Here is a 9,137-nt window from a genome sequence, read left to right as displayed (position 1 = left end):
AGACCTCAGCACAGCTGGTGCACCTTCCAGATGTTTTGGGTATGACTCGCATCCAGTTCCAGCATCTGGAGGGCAGCAGGTTGCTGTTTTTCTGCTGTGTCACGCTTTTGTTCTCCATCTGCTGGGCCGGTGAGTCACGCAGCTTGGGCAGCTGGAGTGTGAAGAAACGCCCGGAGGCAGCCGCATTTCACGTGTCCCTGGGTGGGGAAGGAATTGAGCAAGAGGAGGCCTCCGTGGCCCCAAGGTTGCGTCGGATGGGATCCGAACTAATTTGGTGCAACCAGGCAACGTGCCTTTTTCCGAGCCGAACACCCGCGGGTTAAAGGCCGCAAACTGAACAACCTCCTTCCACCGGGAATGTCTTGTGCCGAATCTGCTCCCCTTTGCACCAGCTTCGGAAACGTAGGAGTTGAATAGGATCCAAAATCATAGCTGTCAACTGTCCCTTATTTGGCGGGAAAGTCCCTTATCCCAGCGCTGTGTCCCGCTGCTGTCCCTTATTGATGATATCCCTTAAATTTCCCAGGTTTCAAAGGAAGCAGCTCCTCTCCCTCCCTCCCTGCTGGCCAGGGAGGAGGGAGGCTCCAACTGTGTTGCTTGGCTGCGTTGCTCACCCAATAAGGAGTCTAAGAACGACTGGGGGGTGGAGCTTGCATGCCTTGTGCCGATCAAATCGGCCGCGTTGCCTGGGCACTCGCCTTTGCTCAGCGCTTCCCAGCGGAGAGGGGACGGTGGTTTTCCTTGCTGCATCCCCTTTGCCGGGTTGCTGCGCTGTGGGAACCACCGCTTGAGGCTTCGTTTGGCTGCTGGCTGGGCTTTCTGCCTTTGGCTCAGAGGGGCTCAGAAGTTGAACATACCTGTGCTTGGAAAATCCCTTATTTTGGCTGCTGATCCTTTATTTTCGAGGCTGCTGGTCCCTTATTTTCAAATCTGTAAGTTGACAGCTATGTCCAAAATGCAGCAGTCTGATTGGTCCTAGAACAATAGGATCCAAAATGCAGCAGCCTGATTGGTCCTAGAACAATATGATTCAGAACACAGCAGCCTGCTTGGTTCTAAAACAATGCAGCAGTATGATTGGTCCGCAGGAGCCACTCAATCCAGCTCCAGGTGGAAGTGAATCCGCAACCTGATTGGCCTACAGGAGAATCCTGGAATTAGCCAATCACGTGCGGCCCATTGTGTAAATAACTTTCATTCCTCACTACTATTGGCTGAATAAAAAGCATGAAATCCACACTCTGAGTATATTTCAGTAGGAATCATCCAATATGACATCCCAATAAGCTGAAGGTTGGGAGATTTGGGACAGAAGGAAAAAACCCTTCTTCATCCAGCAAATAGTTCAGCTGTGGAACTCACTGCCACAGGAGGCTGTGATGGCAGTGCTCCACCTCCACAGACAGGCAGCGATTCTTCTGAATACCAGTTGCTGGAAACCGCATCTTTACCTTCACCTTTTTAGTATATCGTGAGAAAGCTTCTTTCAAGATCAAACCAGTATTATTTTGATCCGTTGTTGGGGGACGGCCCTAGAAGGCGTGGGGCCCATAGGCTGGTTTCTTCTCTTCCTATTTGGTAATCCGGCATGGTGAACAAGACTGGAGCAGGGAGGGATGTGGCCTGGGGCAGGATCCAAGGGCCAGGTTGAGAGTCCTCAGGGGTTAGCCCTCTCAACAAAGCTAGGTGACATAGCTGTCAACTGTCCCTTATTTGGTGGGACAGTCCCTTATCCCAGCGCCGTGTCCCGTTGCTGTCCCTTATTGATGATGTCCCTTAAATTTCCCGGGTTTCAAAGGAAGCAGCTCCTCTCCCTCTCTCCCTGCCGGCCAGGGAGGAGGGAGGCTCCAGCTGTGTTGCTTGGCTGCCTGGCCCGCCCCCCTCCGGCCTCCTCTCACCAGCCTCGGCCCCTGGGAGCCCCTCTCCACCGGGACTGGTGGGAGCCTTGGGCCCTTCCACCGCCATCCTCCTTGCAGCTGCCGAACTGAGCGTCTCTACCTGGGGCCTCCCCTCTGCCCGTCGCTGCCATTCTTGCTAGGCCATACTATGGCTGCGCCACTGAAGGACCCAAATGAGATGGGCAGCCTGGCATGGCCTATGAATTGCTGAGGAGCCTTGAGAGGAGAGCGAGGGCAACCATAGAGAAAGCAGTTCAGAGAGAGGAGGAAGAGGAGGAGGCGGAGGCGTGGGCAGGTGTTCCAAGGGCTACAAGGGAAGGACCGCAAGAGCTTCTCCCATAGATTTGTAGTGGTAGACTAGCATAGATGGTCTGATCTGCGGGTTTACTTCGGGCGCTATTTCCCCCCCCCCCCTTCCTCCCGCCCCGTCTGATGGAACTGAGAGCTGCAGATGGAGCACGAGAGAAAAGACACAGAACTGCAGCAGCATCTTCGTAGCTTGGACTTCATTTTGCGCAAAAAGTGGTTGCTGCTTGTAGTTATTTAACTGCAGTGTTTAATCGGCGGGTGTCTTGAGCAGCAACCTCTGGAAACGAAGGGCTAAAAACCGGCGCTGCTCTCCAAAATTATCTGGTCCCTTTTAACTTCGTATTTCAGCTGGTTGACTAAAATACCTTATTTTGGCTGCTGGTCTCTTATTTTCAAAACTGTAAGTTGACAGCTATGCTAGGTGGACAAGTGATCTGACTCAAGGTGGCTTCTCGCAGGTGGTCAGGCGAGCAGAGGGCAAACAGAGGCGAGCAGCTTTTGCCAACCTGGTCTTACTGGATATTCTGGACCATTTGTGGTTATTTCCTCATGTTGAGAAGACTTTTCAGGCCCTATATCCTCAATTATAATTATATTTAAGCAGAGTAGTCATAATACCACACTCTCCTCCTGCAGGTCCTTCAGCACAGAGGCAAATCAGTTTGTCTGGTGGCAGAGAGCACAACTGTCCTGGCTAGGAATAATAATAATAATAATAATAATAATAATAATAATAATAATAATAAAAAAATTTATTTATATCCCGCCCTCCCCGGCCGAAGCCGGGCTCAGGGTGGCTAACAACAATAAAAATAGTACAACGTTCTAAAATCATTTCATTATAAAATTAATTCAACTCAAATTGATGGCAACCATTGGGCTAGAGTTCTGTGAAGATTGCCAAAGGAGGGGGTCAGGCTGTGCCCTGGCCAAAGGCCTGGTGGAACAGCTCTGTCTTGCAGGCCCTGTGGAAAGATGTCAAGTCCTGCAGGGCCCTAGTCTCTTGTGACAGAGAGTTCCACAAGATCGGGGCCACAGCCGAAGAAGCCCTGGATCTCGTTGAGGCCAGCCTAATCTCCCTGTGGCCCGGGACCTCACCTCCAAGATGTTTTTGTTTGAAGACCGTAAGTTCCTTTGTGGGACATACCAGGAGAGGTGGTCGCGTAGGTACGAGGGTCCTAGGCCGTATAGGGCTTTAAAGGTTAAAACCAGCACCTTAAACCTATACTCCACCGGGAGCCAGTGCAGCTGGTATAGCACCGGGTGAATGTGATCTCGCAGTGAAGACCCCGTAAGGAGTCTCGCCGCGGCATTCTGCACCCGCTGGAGTTTCTGGGTCAGTCTCAACTCATTGACAGCGCTCTCCTTCTCCATGAATCTGCCCAATCCTAAAGCATACCAGGTTGGTGGCCATCCTTGGCCCCTGTGGCAATGAGTTCCATAGTTGAACTGCGCAAAGAAGTACTTTCTTTTATCCTCCCTTATACCCGAAAGCGCCTGGGCACCACCCCATTGCAATTTGCACAGAAATGAACAGCTGCTAATGTAAATCCATAGGTGCAAATTCAGGGCAACGGTCGGAGGGGAAACCACCGTAGGAGCAAAGCAATAAAAATTATAATTTTTGTTTGAAGAAAGCGGAGGTCTAAGAGCTAGGATCAAAGACCTGAGGCTCGTGGGGCACACGACTAGGCCACACTCGCAACACTCCACCACCCCGGTAGCGTGGAATTTAAATTCAAAAGAGTTTGCGTACTTCACAAACATGATGATGAGTCATGAGAACATAGCATTAAGGATCAGAAGGTGCGTTAAATTGGATTTCCCAGGGGAACCACACTAGTGAGAAACCAGTGGCGTAGCGTGGGTTGTCAGCACCCGGGGCAAGGCAAGTAATTTGTGCACCCTAACCCGTGGATTTGCACCCCCTAACCCGTGGATTTGCGCCCCTAACCCCCAAATGTTGCGCCCGGTGCGGCCAGCCCCCCTGCACCCCCCACGCTACGCCACTGTGAGAAACTCCTGCCATAGTCTTATGCATGCAGCCAAACCAGTGGATCAGGGATAATCCATTATGGGCTTTACCCGATCTGCGCCCACTCGGACGTTTAGATTTACGGAACTGACACCTCTGCAAGCGCTGCATAGTGCTTGTTCCACTCTTGCAAGAGATGGGATTTTCAATGTGGCCAGCGCTGGACTTTGGAACTCCCTGCTCATTGATGCTAAGCCAGCACATTCACTCTACTGCTAAAAACATAAGAAGGGATTGCTGGATCCGGCCGGCAGCCCACCTGGTCCAGCATTCTGTTCCCGCTATGGCCAACCAGATGCTTGTTAGGCTGGCCTCAACCAGAGCCAGGGCCTTTTCGGCTGTGGCCCCGATCTGGTGGAACGCTCTGTCAAAAGAGACTAGGGCCCTGCGGGACTTGACATCTTTCCGCAGGGCCTGCAAGACAGAGCTGTTCCACCAGGCCTTTGGCCAAGGCACAGTCTGACCCCCTCCTTTGGTAATCCTCACAGAACTCTAGCCCAATGGTTGCCATTAATTTGATCTTGAACTGATTTTAAAATGAATTGATTTTAGAATGCTGTGTTACTTTTATTGTGGATAGCTGCTCTGAGCCCGGCTTCAGCTGGGGAGGGTGGGATATAAATAAATTATTATTATTATTATTATTATTATTATTATTATTATTAACCCGCAAGTGGGATCCGAGTTCAAGAGCCCTCTCTCTTCCTGTGTTTTCCAGCAACTGGCAGTCAGGAGGATTGCAGCCTCCGGCTGAGGTGGCAGAACAGAGCCATCCTGGCTAAGGTAAAGGGTAAAGGGACCCCTGACCATTAGGTCCAGTCGTGACCGACTCTGGGGTTGCGGCGCTCATCTCGCTTTACTGCCTGAGGGAGCCGGCCTACAGCTTCCGGATCACGTGGCCAGCATGACTAAACCACTTCTGGAGAACCAGAGCAACACACGGAAACACCGTTTACCTTCCCGCCGGAGTGGTACCTATTTATCTACTTGCACTTTGCCGTGCTTTCGAATTGCTAAGTCGGCAGGAGCAGGGACCGAGCAATGGGAGCTCACCCCGTTGCGGGGATTTGAACCGCCGACATTCCGATCGGCAAGACCTAGGCTCTTTGGTTTAACCCACAGTGCCACCCGCGTCCCTGATCTCAATACTATACTGCATTAAATGTTTAAATGTTGCTTTGATTGTCCGTGGCTCTTCCTGCCACACTTGCTACACCCTTTGAGAACCACAGCTTCAACCTATCAGCTAACTTTTGTATCTCTCTGATGTGTAGACTGATATTCTCAGGTTGTGGGTTTAACTGTCCAGGGGTCAGAATAGAAGTGGAATTTTTTAAATATTATTTTTTGCCCTGCCCTTTTGGTGACATTTCAGTGATTTCTTTATAATGTTTCTGGGTCACTTCTAAGCTTGGCGTAATGCAAATATACAGTCACACACATATTTAACATGCATAAATTTGGTGTGGCTGCCTGTATTATGAGGGAGAGACTCTAGGTGCTAGGCTGGCAGGAGCTGGGACTGAGCAACAGGAGCTCACCCCGTCACGGGGATTCGAACCGCCAACCTTCTGATCGGCAAGCCCAAGTGGCTCAGTGGTTTAGACCACAGCGTCACCTGCCTCCCTTCACTTAAGGTGTAGGCAACCTTTTATCTGCATTCCCTACTTGGCAACTCCCTATAGAGTGGGTGGATCCCATAGGTGCCAACTCCCTGGGTGCCCGAGCGCCCACAGATTTCCCCGTGAAGCGGCTGGGTACCCAGAAATTTCAGTGCCAGGGTCATGCATGCTGCTTGGCTCCCATGAACCCGGGCACCCACAGTCACAGGGCCATGTTGGCACTCCTGATGGGTCCAAACCAGCTGTGAAAGAAACATGGTTCCCAAACTGGCAGTGCCACCCCATTCCCCCTTATCCCTGGGAAAAAATACAATGCTCAGGAACGGATCACTCACAAGGAGTTTTTGAACTCAATCTACGGACCACATGAAATTAGACCACATTTCCACATACAGTAGTACCTCAGGTTAAGTACTTAATTCGTTCCGGAGGTCCGTTCTTAACCTGAAACTGTTCTTAACCTGAAGAACAACTTTAGCTAATGGGGCCTCCTGCTGCTGCCGCGCCGCCGGAGCACGATTTCTGTTCTCATCCTGAAGCAAAGTTCTTAACCTGAAGCACTATTTCTGGGTTAGCGGAGTCTGTAACCTGAAGCGTATGTAATCTGAAGCATATGCAGTGACGTAGCGTGGGTTGTCAGCACCCAGGGCAAGGCAAGTAATTTGCGCCCCTAACCCGTGGATTTGCACCCCCTAACCCGTGGATTTGCGCCCCCTAACCCTAACCCCCAGATGTTGCGCCCGGTGCGGCCGCCCCCCCTGCACCCCCCACGCTACGCCACTGAGCATATGTAACTCGAGGTACCACTGTAATGTAGTTTGAGGCATAGAAATCAGTATTCTGAGAATCTCGGCTTTCTTTAAAAAGCAGAACAAAATCAGCCTCTTGCCCTTACACTGGCACAGCAGGTTTCAAAGTGTGCAACCCATACTTGGAAAAATATTGATCACCAAACAGCTTTATTGTTGTTGCCTCCCACTAGGTCTTGTGGAAGAGGAACAAATTATTTAAACAAGCAAATATAGGCCAGAGCTATTTGCACAAACGTTTTGGATTCATCCTAGCAACAAACAATGGTCAGATTAACCGTTAAGCAAATTAAGCCCGTGTTTAGGGCGTCAAGGGAAGGGCGACGCCAAAGAAATTTTCCATTGCCAGATTTTTAACATTAAGGGTCACAAATTGCCCAGCTGAGTGTTCATTTTCTCAGTTGAAGTATATTAAAAATCCCAGCAGAACAACAAGGCAGGCTAGCTGGATGCCGTATCTCCAAGTTTAGAAGCCGATGTGTTGCATAAGATGAGTTTTGAGGACCTGATCAAAGACTTTGCAATTAGAAAAAGTAACAGAAAATTTTTCAAATAGAAATAAATCAAAAATAATCATGGTTTTCCATCTGTTTCATTTTGAAAGATTATTATTATTATTATTATTATTATTATTATTATTATTATTATTATTATTTATACCCCGCCCATCTGGCTGGGTTTCCCCAGCCACTCTGGGTGGCTTCCAACAAAATATTAAAATAAAATATTCTATTAAACATTAAAAGCTTCCCTAAAACTTCATCTTACAGTTCATTGTTGTTTATGTTTTGAATTAGATATATATGGGGGCCCCAAAAATCTTTTAAGGGTTTAATCCGGCCCTGTGTCACATAAGGCATAGTTGTCAACTTTTTCCTTTTTTTAAGGGAAATTCCCTTATTCCAAATAGGATTCCTCGCAAGAAATGGGAAAGTTAACAGCTATGCAAATAAGGATGCTCAGCCCCTCGGAGATCAGCCCAGCCACGGGATAGCTCCAGAGACAACTCACACAAGCAAGCCAAGCCGCATACTTCACATCACCCCAGACAATAATCTCCAAGCACTTTAGAGCCCTTGGCCAATGTGATGACTAGCTGGCTAAATCCCTTCCCTATTCTAAATATGCAAACGACTCAGAACTCCTCCTGGATTGCGATGGGAAGTTAGTTACCCACTGAGTCATCCCGAGGGAAATTTAAGTGGATCTGCACCACGGCTCAACATCCTGCCCTGGTTTAGTTAGTTCCTGGTTTTCCAGAGGAAGCGGGTGGCAGGTGGAGGGAGATGGGCTCAGAAAATGATAAGGGCGTGCAGCTGGGGAGGGCTGAGGAGAGTGGCTGTGGGTTAACAGGACAAATAAAGGGGTTAACAGGACACTGAAGGAGGAAACAGGGATTTTGGCTGTGCCCTGGGAGTAACTGCTCCTGCCTTCTAAGCTCCAGATATTTCAAGAATGTTAGAGGAGGCCAACTGCTCCCACCTAATTCAGCATCTTGTCCTCACAGCAGCCACCCAGATCAGGGACGGATTTTAACAACCACAACAACAAATTTTTATTTATACCCCACCCTTCCCGGTTCAAAAACCGGGCTCAGGGCAGCTAACTTTGGTAATTTTTTGGTAGTCTGGGGCTCTGAATGAGGCCAATATCTGGTGCCCCCAAATGGGTCTTCTCTCTCTCTCTTTTAATACTATTTTATTAATTTTAACAATAATAACAAAAAACATAAAAATAGCCGTACCTTAATCCTTAGATCAGGGACGTGGGTGGCGCTGTGGGTTAAACCACAGAGCCTAGGACTTGCCGATCAGAAGGTCGGCGGTTCGAATCCCCGCGACAGAGTGAGCTCCCGTTGCTCCTGTCAACCTAGCAGTTTGAAAGCACCTCAAAGTGCAAGTAGATAAATAGGTACCGCTGTGGCGGGAAGGTAAACGGTGTTTCCGTGCGCTGCTCTGGTTCGCCAGAAGTGGCTTAGTCATGCTGGCCACATGACCCGGAAGCTGTACGCTGGCTCCCTCGGCCAATAAAGCAAGATGAGCGCTGCAACCCCAGAGTCGGCCACGACTGGACCTAATGATCAGGGGTCCCTTTACCTTTAATCCTTAGATCAACTATGTATACAATTCATAACAATTCCCAAACATGGGATTTCTAGAATCCTTTGACTCCCCTCCACTCCCCTTCTTGGTTCTTTTGTTTTACATCTAATCATGCACGTCCATGATCTCTTCAATTCGCAATACTTTCCAGTTTTATACATTCTTCATCATATTACAAGTGTTTTTCGAAGTTCTGCTAATGTATAATATTGTACATCATGCTTTGAAAGTATGCAAGAACAATTTTCCACTTTCCAAATTATTGTCCGCTTATTTTCTTTGGTTTCTAATTAATTGATTATTCCTGCATGGTCCATTAATTAATCTCCTTTATCTTCTTTGGCAGAGATGTCTTCCTTTTG

At 48.8% G+C, this 9,137-nt stretch overlaps 1 long non-coding RNA gene across 1 annotated transcript; it reads left to right on the top strand.

Moving 5' to 3' along the window:
- LOC309355939 lies at positions 1-6,896 on the top strand. Its single transcript, XR_014162650.1, has 3 exons — positions 1-129; positions 4,961-5,025; positions 6,847-6,896. It is a non-coding gene; the product is annotated as an uncharacterized lncRNA (long non-coding RNA).
- The last annotated feature ends 2,241 nt before the right edge of the window (positions 6,897-9,137 follow it).

The sequence above is a fragment of the Podarcis melisellensis genome (assembly GCF_964234715.1).
Source record: "Podarcis melisellensis genome assembly, chromosome: 13".
Lineage (NCBI taxonomy): Eukaryota > Metazoa > Chordata > Lepidosauria > Squamata > Lacertidae > Podarcis > Podarcis melisellensis.
The sequence above is the reverse complement of the archived record's forward strand: the minus strand, read 5'-3'. Positions and strand labels throughout refer to the sequence as shown.